We start from the raw sequence: 15850 nt of genomic DNA, 5'->3' as shown, positions 1-15850 counted from the left end.
TATCCTTATCATGTGATGTTACTTTTCTGCTTTTGCTTTACTCTTACTGCGTAACTGTCGTTACGTGAAATTTACGCTTTTGCCCCTATTTACTAACTAAGCATATAGCTTACCCCTTTCCTTTTGTTTTCCTTAGCAGGGACCGACGCGGAGACTTTTGACACATACACTAGTATAGTTAGATTTGCATGTAATAGTTGGACAATTAGGATGTTTGTTTTAGTTTTGGTGGTTTGTATAAAAACCCTCATTAGGGTCTACTCTTTGGTTTTGGTTATATTCATAAGGATGTAATGGGATGATTTGAACATTTTTGGGATTGTATATATTGTGTATATAGTGCTCTTTCGGTTTATTTAGTTTATTGTTTTAAGTTTTGAGTCCTGGCATGAGCTAGGCAGGCGGCCCGCCGATACCCTTGGGTTCGCCCTTGGGAGAAGTGGGGTCGCACAGGTGGTATCAAAGCGCCTAGATTAGAGGACTTGGGCAAGTGGGACATACGCGATAGGCACTAGGCATATTTGATTCTTTTAAGCTGAATGATATACTTTAAGCTGAAATGCCGGTGAACTGACGACTTAATATTTTGTAGGTATGTATCCGGGCAGTTCGAGTAGTGCGGGACCTAGTGGCGTGGGACCGAGATCTCCGAGTGCAAGGGACCCAGAGGATCGAGTGCTGCGTAAGCGGGCGATCCGTTATCGGCAGAGACCTGGAGAGCCTTACACTTTGTACTCCCCTTTTGGTTAGGTGTCACACCGACCTTGTGGGTGTTGGTATACGTACGGTTATCCTAACGAGGTCGTCCTGGCAGTGGACGGTGAGCGACGCAACCTGATTAGTCAGCTAGAGGAGACCAGAGAGGTTGGCCACGGGCAGGCGATGCGTATTAGGGACTTGGAGCGGGGTCTCCGAGTTGAGATGCATAGGGCGGACGCTTTACGCCGTCAGCTTCAGGACACACATCAGCACCTCTTCACTATGAAAAGGCAGCTGAAGGAGAGAGTTCGGAGTATTTCGATGGACTGCGAGGTCATACTAGATATAGCCACGGAGGCACCGCCACGAGCCACCGGTCCAGAGATGATGGACGAGGTGGACACGTTAGGTTCCGTTGGGAACCTGGGCCCTAGGGGAGGCGTGTGGGGTCGCTTATGTACTTTTGTTTAGCTGGTGGCTTCCTTTTGTTAGAACTGGCATGACTACTTCCTTTTGTTATTTGGTTGACTGGCTAGATTTTTGGAGCCGGTGCTCATGTGTACATTGGATTTTGTACCGACTGGAGGTCGGTAATTTATAAATCTTTTGGTGTGACTTTGTAAATATATGTATATATTTGAGTAGCATTTTGCACTTATCTTTTGTGTGTTTTTTGTGCATACGCTTTACGTCCGTACTTTTACTTATAGTCTGGATAATAAGTATATGTAATGTTCCAATCTATAGACTTGTGCCCCTAAATGGACTCCGGTGGGCAAAGTAGAGCTGGAGAGCAAGGACGAGGCTCTGAAGGAAATAATGGAAATGGGTCGGATCAAGTCGTTACAGCCATCCAACGGATGACCGATCTACTAGAGCGAATGACAAATCAACAGGGCCAGGGGAGCAGTACTGGGAATCCTGGACATAATCCAGGACATAATCCGGGTAATCATGAGGGAGAGGACCGTGCTTTAGAACGGTTCTAGAAATTTGCACCACCTAAGTTTATAGGTGGATCTAATCCTGACCTAACCGAGGGCTGGATGGATCGTATGTTAGACACATTTGCTGCGCTTAGGTATTAGGAGAAGCGGCAGATATCCTTTGCGGTCTTTCAGTTTGAAGGGGCTGCGCGAGCCTGGTGGAACGTGATCAAAGCCAAGTGGGAGCGAGAACAGACCCCCTGGACATGGGTCAATTTTACTCGAGAGTTTAATGAGAAATACTTGCCGCCTATTGTGCAAGAGAAACGAGAAGATGATTTTATCCGCCTGCGTCAAGGGGCATCTAGTGTGGCGGAGTACGAAACTCAGTTTACAAAACTCTCTCGTTTTGCCCCAGAGCTGGTGCTAACGAAGCAAAAGTGAATTCGCCGCTTTACCCAAGGCTTAAATGTGGAAATCCAGGAAGCACTGGCGGCCGCACAGCTGGACACAATTAGCCAGGCGCTAGAAAAAGCACAACGGATTGAAACTGCCAGGGGACAGGTTAAAGCCTTCCATGACCGGAAAAGGAGGCAACCCAACTCGAATGACTCCACGGTTGGACAGAGCTTGCGAAACGAGCCACTTGCTAAGATGAGTAAAGGCACAGACGGTCCACGACTTGTAAGAATTCTGAACAACTTTGGGCGAGGTCAAGCAGTGCAAGAGGCCCCGAGAAGTACCCAGCGTGGAGGGTCAAGTACGGCCACTAAGCTAACCTGTGGTTTCTGTGGGGGCAATCACACCGATGAAAATTGTTGGAAAAATAGTTCGGTACGGAAATGCTTCAAATATGGCAGCACCGAACATCTGATTGCCCGGTGCCCTAAGATGCAGAAGAAAGGACTCAAACCACCAACAGAAGGGACCACAACAAAACCGACGAACGCAGGGGGAAATCGACCAACAGGGCCAGCAAGAGTGTATGCAATGGGTCAACAAGAGGTGACTGACCCTTCGGCGGGTTTCGAAGGTACGCTTTGACCAAATAATTAATTTCGAGGACGAAATGGTCCTAAGTGGAGGAGATTGTGAGGCCCCAGTCAGTTCGTAAGTTGATATTAGGGTTTTAGGGCTAAGGAGAGAACCCTAATCTCGGTTAAAATTGAAAACCCTAGTTTATGTATTATTCGTAAGTTCAAGCTATAATTTATATTCGGTGTTCTAGTGTGTGTTTTGGCATAAGTTAATATAGGATTCGGTTTAGTTTATAAAGGTTTAGCAAGTTTGAATTGGTTAGAAAAACTTGTATAAGAATCATAAAAACGGACTGCGCGGTTGCAGCGCGCAAAACCGGCAAATCTGGAAAACTTGGTCAGTTCAGCATCCGAACTTTGGCTTCATTTTTCTTGATGTTACGTACGGATTCAGAAGTTTCTCAAAACATGAAAGTTGTAGCCTCATAAGTCTGAATATGCCTGTAAAATTTCAGGTCAAACGGATTAGTGTATCCTGAGTTATAGACAAAACACTCAGGCCTATTTTGAACATCAGATTCTGTTGCGTTTTGAATTAGCTTCTGACCGTGATTTTTTCTGTTTTGATAACGTATGATCTGGGTGTTGACCCCTTCATAAGAAATGTAGATCTTGGTTTTAGTTTCGAAACGGTATAAAGTACGTCAAAATCTGAATTCCGTAGCTCCCGTTATGACCAAAACAAGATCGATCGTCAGAACTGCCTTTGAATCTGGACAGTTCTGACGGGTACTTTGGCACTCAATTTTCGTTCTGTTCTGAGTGGATTCAGGTCTTGGCAAAACATCAAAGTTTTAGCCTTATGTCTCAGCTTTCTAATGCCTTTGGAAATTCCTGATTTGGATTTGTGAGCTGGGAGTTATGGTCCAGCAAACATACCCTGTCCGTTACTCTAGAGTGTGAATTCCTGGAACGGTTTTCTGCACTTTCGACCTATTTCCGTTTAGATCCGGATTGAGGTGTCTTCATGAAAATTGTAACCCTTCCTCTTAGCTTCGCAAAAGTACCTCATGTATCTTGATCCGACACTCGTAGCTTCAATTAGGCTCAAAACAGTTTTGACGGCAAAACGGCTAGGCCGCCATTCCCGTTTCCGTATGCCGTTTCTGCACTTGCATGTGCCCATTTTGTTGTTTTGCATGTTTTAGGCATAATAGTAGCCGTTTGTGATATTATGTGACGCAATCTTCTATTTCAAATGGTGGTGAGCTAGGTGGAGCCAGTGGGGCCTACTAGCTACTCTTCGCGACGCGAATTTCGTCCTTTTGTTGTCCTTGTTCGTTGTGTAAGTATTCAGGCCGATCTTATGTGTTAGTTGCTTATGTGTTTCGATATGTATGAAAAGGGTACCTAGGCGAGGGTGTACTTTATCGCACTCGACCTAAACCCTAATTTACGCACATATTTATACATGGCATATGTATATGAATCATTTTGGAACTAAACCCCTTGAGCTTGTGGCTCGGGGTGACTTTTGAGTAAAGCTTGTGAAGTTTGTGAGTTTGGGGTCCGATCTCATGACCTAGATGGACTATTCGAGCCAGTTAGGGTTTGGTCGAAGTCAGTCCAACCTGGTTTGAGGTCACCAAGTTTGTGACCCAAACGATTTGGCTTTGGAGTACAAGTGGAGTTTTATGGACCTTATTTGTGGTCGACGGAGTGTCGGCAGGAGGTCACGCATGGCAAACGATTTGGCTTTGGAGCCACCTGTATCCTTATCATGTGATGTTACTTTTCTGCTTTTGCTTTACTCTTACTGTGTAACTGTCGTTACGTGAAATTTACGCTTTTGCCCCTGTTTACTTACTAAGCATATAGCTTACCCCTTTCCTTTTGTTTTCCTTAGCAGGGGCCGACGCGGAGACTTTTGACACATGCACTAGTATAGTTAGATTTGCATGTAATAGTTGGACAATTAGGATGTTTGTTTTAGTTTTGGTGGTTTGTATAAGAACCCTCCTTAGGGTCTACTCTTTGGTTTTGGTTATATTCATAAGGATGTAATGGGATGATTTGAACATTTTTGGGATTGTATATATTGTGTATATAGTGCTCTTTCGGTTTATTTAGTTTTATTGTTTTAAGTTTTGAGTCCTGGCGCGAGTTAAGCAGGCGGCCCGCCGATACTCTTGGGTTCGCCCTTGGGAGAAGTGGGGTCGTCACAAAAATACTTATAGATATAGGTGTAAGTGGTAGTTATATTAACCACAAACTGATAAGAAATTTAGTTTGTTATTGATTACAAGAACCTTATCAATATAAAAATTTTAATGGTGAGGTACATGAGAAACAAACATACGGTTAGGAGAAGTAAAAATACCTATACGGCTTTTAGTCGAAAATGAAGGATTTAATGATACTTTAGAGATTGTGCTTGGAACTAGTTTTCTAGAACAAGTATCCCCTTACAAGATAATAAATTTTGGGTTACAGATTAATTATACCTAGATGACTAGCCCAACTAGTATCTATATTCCAATTGGAATAACTTATAAAGATTTTAAAGCAAAATACTTGGTTTCTTTTATAAATAGTGGGTCAGGATCTTGTTTATGCAAACATACATGTTTTCCTGACCAATATTTAGAGAACTAAATGGCATCATTGGATTAGACATCTCTAATTATAAGATAAGATTATCTAAAGGAATTTCTTCACCTCAGATATTACTCCAATCATTTCTTGAAAAATGTTCACCATTTTACTTTTATGATACTGGTACAGATATTTTACTTGGAAATAAATTTTTTCCATTATTTCACAAAGTTGTTTTTTATACTTTTAAACAACAAATACATTTCAAAAGACCATGTGGACATTAGATTATTATCAACAGACTCAAAACTGCTCATGCAAGAAAGACACTGATTTCCTTTTAATCTCGCACAACCCAATGTGGTGATATAGGATACAAAGAAAAGCCACTTTTTTCAAAAGGAAAACCCATGCTAAAGATAGAAAGTATGATAGATAAAACTCCAAAAAAAAATGGAAACGATAATTAAGGGATTAGAAACAATAAAATTAAAGATTAGACAATGTTATACCTTTTACAATTTTGGGACAAAAATAAAGAAGAACCAATATTAGGAATGATAGACAAAAGTAAGATAATAAGAGTAAATGCAATGAGATATAGTTTTTAAGACCGAGAAGAACTTAAGAAACAATTAGATGAGTTAGAGAAACTAAAGATAATTCGCCAAAGTAGATCTCCACACTCGTCACCAGCATGTATGGTTAGAAACCATGTAGAGATAGTAAGAGGCAAGCATAGAATAGTAGTCAATTACAAAAAACATAATGATAATACTATTTTTTATGGATTTTTTTTACCTCATAAACCAAGTTTGATTAAAGGTACTAGAGGAAAAAAGATATTTTCTAAATTTGATCGCAAAAGTGGATTTTGGCAAATAAAGATAGTATATAATATCCAACATTTTCATTCCCACAAGGACAATATGAATGGCTTGTAATGCCCTTTGGGTTAAAAAATGCACCTAAAATATTTCAAAGAAAAATAGATAATATTTTCAAAACATATTCTTTTATACATGTTTACTAGCATTTTAACCCGTGCTATGCACGGGGTTATATTTCAAATCAAAATAATATTGTATATATTTATATATTGTGGTACAAAATAATATATATATACTAAAAATGTTTAAGAAGTGTATGCTTAATATGTTGAAAAAATTTTAATTTATAATGTTTACATGATAGAGGAATTGTTAACGCATTTAAGAAGAAGATTAAGCTGGATGGTAAGGTGAAAAGAATCTTCTAAAAAATTTTTATCAATATCCAACAAAATATATTATATTATACCCATATATCAAAACTTATAATATAAAAAAATAAATTATAACCAATTTATTTTCTTCAAATTTTAGAAAAAAATTATTTCTCCTATCTTGTGCCCCTAAAATTGTTGACTGCATTTAGATTAGCATTTTTCATAAACTTTAACATAGATTTAAAAAAATCTCAATAATATATGTTTTCAGAGTTCTCAAAATTATTAAAACTCACCATCCTTATGTAGATTTCATATCCCTGCGACCTTTTCTTCTTTTCCCCATGCTCCACTCATCATTGTAACTCAAATTTTTTCTTTAACCTTTCCTGCCACATTTCAATTCCTCACTATTCCCTTCCATCCGTTGCCTATCCCAACCTCTAGATTCATATCTGTGCGACCCAATATATTTAACTCTACCTACCATAATGAAAATATAAAACTGAAAATTGATCACAATGGTTGCAACGATTAGCATCTAAAAATTGAAATGAAAAACTGATAATATCTATAATACCGTCAAGTAGTATAATCAATATATATATATATTAACATAGGAAATACATATTTACATATGAAGACAGCAATAAGAATACATAAAATAATTAATGATACCAAAAGTTATTCCTAGTGTTTGGATTTTTGCATTCTTATTCAAATTTAATCAGGGTCAAATTTGGGTCAAATATATACAAATTAAGTAGTATCTTAGGGTCAAATTTTTTATATCTTTCTCTTAAACTATAATCTTACTTTTAAAAATTTTTGGTAGAATTAGTGTTGTTATTATCATTATTTTTATAAAAAATGAATGTTTCAAATAAAAATTTTCACGTTAAAAGGCCAGTGGTACTTTGTTTTATATTTAGTGATTTCATAATTTAGATTTCATGAATGACACCATTCTTGATTTTTTTAAATCCAGGACATTATTTCGTTTTTGTTTTCTATTTAATTTTGCCATTTTACTTAGAATTACTAAGTTAAAGGATAAAATATTATCATTTACTTTTTTACTTTTACTAAATTTGGGAATGTTTTATCTTTATTTAACCTCCCACTAATAAATTTCAAATCAAATTCCTATATAGGTAGAGCCACTTCTTACTTATTTAAATTAGAAAGGCATCGCAAAATAGTCCTAATTGGCAAAATTCCTAATTGCCACTTCTTACTTGCAAAAAAAAAACGTTAAATAGTCCTAATTAGCATTGTAAATTACGGCAATGTGCCAGTGGCATCAAGGCCTAATTTTTTTTTTGGATCGAAATCTAGTCCTAATTAGTTTTGCTGTTTCTTGATCATGTCGCATGCTTCCGAATTAAAATTATATTAAAATAGTATGTGAATGAGCATTTGTCTTTAATTAAGGAGTAAAAAGGATTTAAAGCATAAATAAATACAAAAGTATAAATATATTTAACGATTTATGAATTAGATTAAATTTTGGATTTTAAATTTGACTGGTGATAGGGTTGGTTATAACCCACTACTTTTTATGTATTAAAATAAATACAAAAATCTATATCCCACTACTTATCCTGTTCTCTGGATTTTTTTTAGGGTTAAATATAGTAAGCCCCTTAACTTTACATTTAGCTGCACTTTACCCCCTCAACTTTACATTTAGTTGCACATTTGTGATTTTTTTGAAACGTGATTGTAATTTGCAAAGCTCATTTGTAGGGGTGGTTATAGGGTTAGTTTGGTGATAAATATTTCTTAATTATAAAAATGTAACATTGTATTAAAATAGCATACGAATAAACATTTATCTTTAATTAAGGAGTAAAACGGATTTAAAGTATAAATAATAAACTATAAACGGTTTATGAAATAGATAATGGGAATGTTTTAAATTTTAAATTTGATTGGTGATAGGGTTGGTTATTACCTACTACTTTTTATGTATTAAAATAAATACAAAAATCTAGAAAAAAGAATGAGAAATTTGAAAACCATTGAGAGGGTCTCTGCTAAAAACCCCTTCTGTAATACATATATATATAGATGTTGATGATTGTGGCAGCCCCACTTCCCCCTAAGGCGAACCAAAGGGTTGGCGGGTCGCCTGCCTAATTCTTGCCAGGACTCACTCACTCTAGCAACTAATATCACCAAACATAAATCGAAAATAAACCTTACTCCTCGAGCAAGCTAAGTACTTAAATAAATCATACAATTCAACTTATACAGCCCGAAAATACAATTCCAAGTACCAACGAAAACATCGAGCTTAAAATACTTAATTTACAATTTAAAGTTCCTAATCCAGGGCACAGAAGCACCACAGGATTCACATTTTCCCAAAGGCACAAGAAAATTATCCAAAAGATATTAAAGTATCTCCCAAAGTATAATTACAAAAATGGGCATTCAAAATATAACATTTCTTTTCTAGTTCTCCAAGACTTCATGCATTTCAGAACCTGTCAAGGAAAACAAATTCGAAGGGATGAGCCAATAGCTCAGTGGTGCCTCGAAACATGCAATTCACATAGGGCAATTTAACAAGTACAAATAGACAAGTAAGCAATTAACAATTTAGAAAAATGAAGTAACATGACAAGAAAAGGATACAGGGCTCTCAGGAGCCAAAGTCCCCGCGCTTGATCAGGTAATTTATAGTAGTTGACACTCCGTCAACTTTCACTACCTAATCTCCATGTAGACATTTTCCTTAATCTACACGTCTCCTAGCAACGACTTCCCCCTTATTTTCGGGCCCGACTCCAGCACGAATTTTGCAAGCACTTTTACCAAGACGGCAGAGAGGTACCTCCCACTCTAATAGAGCGTGGTATGTGCATCCGTTTGGTTTATTTAGTCGACAAGACTACGCTCCAATCGACATTGCAACACTTGTACTTGTGGTATTTCATGCAATCACATAGCATATAACATTTCATGATATCTCTAGCAAGTACTTTTAACAAGTAGTTCAACTAGCAGTTAAACACGATTCATGCAAGAGACACTCACCTTAAGTGAAGTGTCTAGAATTCCAAACTTTGACCGAGGTTGTGCCCTTCACCAACTCCTAAAAACATACAAATAATTCACGTAAATTTCTACTTTTGAGTTGGTGAGTTTACTCAAGTCTTCTAGCATTTAATTTCACTCAAAAATCCCAAACTAGCATTAATCGTATTCCCAAAGTGAAATCCACAAATTTCAAGTGAAATTAAATTTTGAGGTTTCTTTAAAACCAAAAACTTCCTAAATTCGTCAAATGTTCCAATAACCAAGTTCTAGAGTCGTATAAGCAATTAACACCCCTTTGGTGTCACAAGTTGAGAAAAATCACATTTAACCATTTAGAAGAATTTTCCCCTTTAATTTTCCCCAAAAATATCTTGGAAAATTCTTTTAAGAGGAAATCATATAAACCAAGTAAAACTAGCCATTGGAATTTCTATAAAATAGAAACTCCTTAAGTTTGCCAAATTCCATTGACCAACTTGGTTCAAGGATTTTCATGAAGGCAAAAACTTGAGTTTTCAAGAAAATTTCCAAATTTGGCATATTTCTCGAAATAGGGCATTTGGTCTAATAAAATTCAAGGTTATTGACTTGAAGTGGACATAGTAACAAAGCTTAATGCTAGAAAACATTTTCGGGACAATTTAGTCCACATTTAACCAAAACGAAGCCCAAACGTCAAAATCATTTCTAATTTCAAACAAACTTTCTATTTTGGGTAGCCTCGTGAAGAATAAAATTTTGGTCCACTTTTTGGACGTAAACTCTACTAGATTTTTGTCCCAAATTGAGCTATACACACCCCTTAACTAAACACAAGTCACATTGGCTTCATGTTAACGTGAAAATCATTCAACATGTCTCATGCAAAGCTGAAAAAAATTTCCAAGTGCATTTGCTACAAGCAGTCCATTTTCTCTTCACTTTGTCCAAAATTTTTCAACTATTCAAAGGCTACATTTTTACCCAAACAATACTTCACATATAGGTTAACATGTTCACAGCTCAAATGGTTCAAAAACTGGTCAAAACCAAACCCCAAATTCGCTCAAAAATCTGGAAATTTCCAGAATTTTTTCGGACAGCTCAAGGGCATTTTTCTCTTTGATTTTTCAATGAAATTTCCCATTGTACCAAAGTTGCATTTTCACCAAAACTACTCTACACATATAGGTGAACATATACATGATTTAAATAGCTCAATAACTTCACAAAATCCAGTTCAAGAATCTGGGCAAAGTTGGAAGAAAAACAGGCTTGCTGGTTCGGTTGCAGAGCAGAATTTTTCTCTTCTTTTTGATCAACCATTTCCAACTTATAATTCATACTTTAAGTCCCTAACAATCACCATTAACTAGTCTAGCCCCCAAACAAACAATCCAGTTCATTACCTAAGTGAAATTTACAAAACATCAACAGGTACAAATCTGGAAAATTTTCCCTTCTCTTGGCAGCACCCCAGCTTCATTCTAAAAAAAAATTTTCCCAACATTTAACCACCTCAAAACATACATATAGCACATAAAACACCTCTAGCTTCATCAATCATTAGCTTAGAGGATCAGCAACCCAACATGTTTCACCAAGACAAGCTAAAACTTCAAGAACCAAAAGCTGCAACAAATCTGAAATTTTGGCTAAGGGGGTGAAGCGGAAGTTTTTGGGTTACCTTTGGTGGTTGGTTACTAGCTAAATGAAGTGCCTAGTTCCCCAAGTTCGCTCCTAGAATCACTGAGGTCAGTCGGCACCCCTTGCACTCTATTTTTCTCTCGGTCAGACTAGTCCGCAGCAGCACAGCAACGATCGAAGGTTGAAGCTGGAAATGGAAGGTGAACGTTGGGGTTGGGAATGGTTGAAGATGGAGGGCTGTTGGAAGCTGGGAATGGCCGTGGCTCTTACCTCTTCTTGCACCAGATGATCGAGCTTGAAGGGAAGAGAAACGGCTGGTAGTTGGTGATAAGATGGGTTGAAAATGAAGGTAAGCTAGAGGTATAGGTTTGAAGACTTTTTGGGCATGCCATTAATGGTGACAATTTCGAATTTGAATCGCGTTTAAGCGCGAAATTCTTATCTACTAGTAGAAATTCCTCATCTAGCATTTTCTTAACCGAATTATACATTTTTATAACCTCTACATATCATACAGTTCAACTTAGAGCTATATTGCGTATGGGAGTGCGAAAATCCAACTTAATGTTTAGCCGAACGCGAACCGTCAAATAAATTTTGAAAATTCATGTAAATTAAAATATAACATTTATATAAGTGAAAACATCATTAATAATATAAATACACATTTTTAAATATAAATTCATATTATTTAATAATTTTCAAAGTTTAAATAATATTTATTTTAATTTTCAGAAATTAATGAAATTTTGAGACCCTCACAATAATAATTTAATTATTAGTGATAATATTTCTCAACATATAAATGCTTTTGCAGATTTGTGTATACAACATGGATTAGCCCTTTCTGAAAAGAAAGCAAAAATAGGATTACAAGAAATAGAATTTCTTGGAATGGCGATAGATGGAAAAGGAGTAAAACTTCAATCTCATATACTTGAAATATGGAGTGGAATTCTAGAGAAAATAGACTACGATAATAATCATCATAAGATTGGAAAAAACTCGTTGTAGAAAAACTCATCGTAGATAAACTTCAGGTAACTTTTCAGAAACACAACAAAGATATCATATAAATGAAAAAGAATTATTAGCGGTAGTAAAAAGTTGTCAAAAATTTTACTGCCAAAATGATTTTCATCAAAAATAGATAATACCCAGGTAAAAGCATTTATTCGAAATAATTTACTGCCAAAACCTAAATATAAGTGATTTTTTAAATGGTAGATATTATTATCTGAATATATCTTTGATATTGAAATTATTAGATTTGGCAAAAACTATCTTGCAGATTTTTTAACTTGCGATGGTAGAGATAAATTTGGAAGCACAGATTCGTGAGCTCATTGCTCAAATGTCACAAAAGATTGATAGCCTTCAAGGCTCTGTACACGATATTCTTGAAATTGCAAACTTTTCAAGCATATCCGAAGAAGATTTTGAATTCCTTGCTTTGTATTGCAAGAATATTCGGATTAAAATCAATGACTATGGACAAATTGAAAATAAGCTATTTACCCTATTCAGACATTAGTGCTGAAATGTACAGTAAAAGTCTCCCAGGATACTCGGTGATAGTATAGTCAAACCTTTAAGAAATTGAGATATGAAGAGCGTTGAATCCATATTCTTATAATATTAAGAATTATTTGTTGAACATGGTATACTTCTTTCTTCTAGACCATTAACAACAATAGCAATATTTTTTTATCAAAACTCTCCACTGCTAATAATAAATATAGATAATATAACTACTCTGACTATAGATTTGAACCGGCAAAAAAATTTACTTTCTAATGCCGAATAGCACGGCGCCATCAGAGCCATCATCCATATAGATTTTGAATATAATTTAATTTTAAATGAAAATTTTGATAGATTATCTTAGGATTTTTAATATTATAAGAATATGGGTCCAATACGCTTCATACCCTAATTTCTCAGAGGTTTGACCGTACTATCACCGAATATCCGATGAGACTTTTACCGTGCATATCAACACCAACCAAAACGATAATTAAGGGATTGGCAACAATAAAAATAAAGATTAGACAATGTTATATAGATAATCCTTTACAATTTTGGGACAAAAATAAATAAGAATCAAGATTAGAAATGATAGATAAAAGCACTCTTTCATACATGTTTATGTTGATGATATTTTAATTGCTAGTGATAATATTCCACAGCATATTATACATTTAAATACTTTTGTAGATTTGTGTATACAACATGGATTAGCCCTTTAAAAAAAAAAGCAAAAATAGGATTGCAATTGGTGCTAAAATGCATGGTAAAAGTTTCGTCAGATACTCGATGATAGTACAGTCAAACCTCCATTTTCTACAGATTTCTTTATTGCCTAGATGGATTCAAGAGGGTGTCAAAGATTGTTATACTCTTTGGAGGTACTATAACTAGTGTTAGACATATCATTAATATGAGGATTTTCTCGTAATTCCTCCTTTACATCTACTTTAATATTTACCAGATTATCTAAATTCAATTGATCTATCTATTCAATTGATTTATCAATATCTGAATGTTCTCCCTTAATTATTTTATCCATTTTTTGGTAGTTTTATTGTAGCAATCTATTTAAATAAATGTTGTTCCATCTTGTTTTCATATCTTTTAGGTGTATAAATTGGCTCAATCACTTCATTATTTATTTTTTAAAATTCTATTTTTTGGAGTCGATCCTGGGTTATCTTAACTTCCTTTCTAATTTTTCTATTCTTTTTGTTATTTCATGTTTGAAATATTATCATTTTTTTGTATTTTTTCTAAATCCTTTTCTAATTTCAGTCCTTCTGATTTTATTATTTTGAATTCTTCCATTAAGCTAAATGATATCTTTTATAATGGTCTTGTAACTCAAGATGGTGATCTATCTATTCCTATATCTGTTCCCCTTATATGTGTGTGTGTGTGTGTGTGTGTGCATTCCTATTTGCAAAATTGATCTCCTTAAAGTATATCTCATTCTCACTTTACCCATAAACTTTTTTGTCTCACTTTATCCCATGTCGGAAAAAAATTACCCATCTATTATTCTAAACTCTTATTTCTTTTTCTCTCTTTTGTTTTTTTCTTTCCCCTTTTTCCTTCCTTTATTTCCTTTGTCTATTTCTTCTTTATTTAATTCTTTCTCTTACCCAAAAACTTCATCTTAGTGACTGAAACTAAGAAAAGAAAATTGCAAATATTTACACAATTGCTGCCCTTATTGCATAGGCTAAACTCCATATGCTACTGAAAGGGTTGAAAAAAAAGTCCTTAGGGTGGAGTTTTTTCCGAGTTGTGGTGACAAATGTATCTGCCAATACAACGCATTCTTAAGCGATAACAGGGTAGTATTTCAGGAAAATAGCTTGATGTATTAACACTTGGAAAGAATAAACAGTACAAGCTACTAACAGAATGTTTTTGGTTAATATAATATAATTCTTTAGAGTTTGCCAATAGATTGTAGGATACCATATTCAAGATTCTGCCTATTGAATTTAGATAGATTGGGGATGGGACAAGGATGCAAAAGTACTCTATCATCTTATACTCAAAGTGCTTTGATTAAATCAAAGTTGGCATATTGTATAAACATCAAATATAAATTTTTATAATACAAAAGTGGGAATGATGTTATTAAGTTGATTGCATGCATGTGCTAAAAAAAAGTTAATTGCATGTATACCTCTTATGTAGGTTGACTTTTCCCTCGTTCAATTTTTGTGGTTGTCCTTTTTGGTGAGTGTTTGTGATTATGGGACTCAGAACTGGTTTTTGTCAAATAGGAGAGTGGCCACTATGAAATGTCTCATATTCGTACTATTCACCTACCAGGGACTTGCAAATGCATTGAAATTTATGGAGCAACTAAAGGAGATGGAGGACGAGTGTAATGAAAAACTGAAATTTCTAAGTGGATGTGTTGCTGCATTTAAAGAACAAATTCATGCAGATATTTTTATCAAGCCTGGAACTGATGAACCCTCATTACCTGCACATAGAGCACTATTGGTGATGCTTTTTTCAATGTATCTACTTTTTTGGATTGTGGATAGAATTGAATGTAATCTTGTGAAATTTAGCTTGCAAATTGGTGATAGAAATTTTATGCTCGCGTGATGCAGGCAGCTAGGTCGATTATATTGAAACACATGTTAGATTCAGACCAATGCAAAGCTCCTCCAAATGGCACCATCACCTTTCGAGAATTGAACCATGCAGAGTTGAAGTCTCTATTGGAGTTTCTCTATAGTGGAGACTTGCCCAAAGATAAGGTGGATAAAAATGTTTTCTTAGTTTCAATTGGTGTAGATAAATATTAGATTCCATTTCTTTAGAAAATTTTGTTAGACACAAATGCTCAAATCCTTAAGCTCTTCAAATGTTCTCAATGTCCTGGAAATAGCTGATAATTGTTCCAGCCCAACTCTGAAGGAGAATGCCCTAAACGTCATTGTAAAGAACGTGAAGGATGTAGTTTTCTCTGATATGCATTTGCAATCAAGAGTCCTCGTCTAACTGTGCAGATAACCAGGGCAATCCTTGATGGACAAAATTGACACAAATAAAAAACAAGCTACAACTATCCTCTCACCTTTCAATCTTGGCTAGTGTCTCTCTCTCTTAACTAATAGATTTTGAATAGGATCAGCAATTTGCTACTCTTGAATGTGGAGAAACTTTTATTCTAAATGCACGACTTTCTAAAGTAAAAACTTAGCTGATTTAACTAAGCTTTTCTTAATGATTGACTTTCCAAGAGT

At 35.4% G+C, this 15850-nt stretch overlaps 1 pseudogene; it reads left to right on the top strand.

Moving 5' to 3' along the window:
• Positions 1-882: 882 nt before the first annotated feature.
• On the top strand, positions 883-15646 carry LOC113708305 (BTB/POZ domain-containing protein At1g01640-like; annotated as a pseudogene).
• The last annotated feature ends 204 nt before the right edge of the window (positions 15647-15850 follow it).

The sequence above is a fragment of the Coffea arabica genome, chromosome 9c (assembly GCF_036785885.1).
Source record: "Coffea arabica cultivar ET-39 chromosome 9c, Coffea Arabica ET-39 HiFi, whole genome shotgun sequence".
NCBI classification, from domain to species: Eukaryota; Viridiplantae; Streptophyta; class Magnoliopsida; order Gentianales; family Rubiaceae; genus Coffea; species Coffea arabica.
This window is presented reverse-complemented; position numbering and strand designations above follow the sequence as displayed.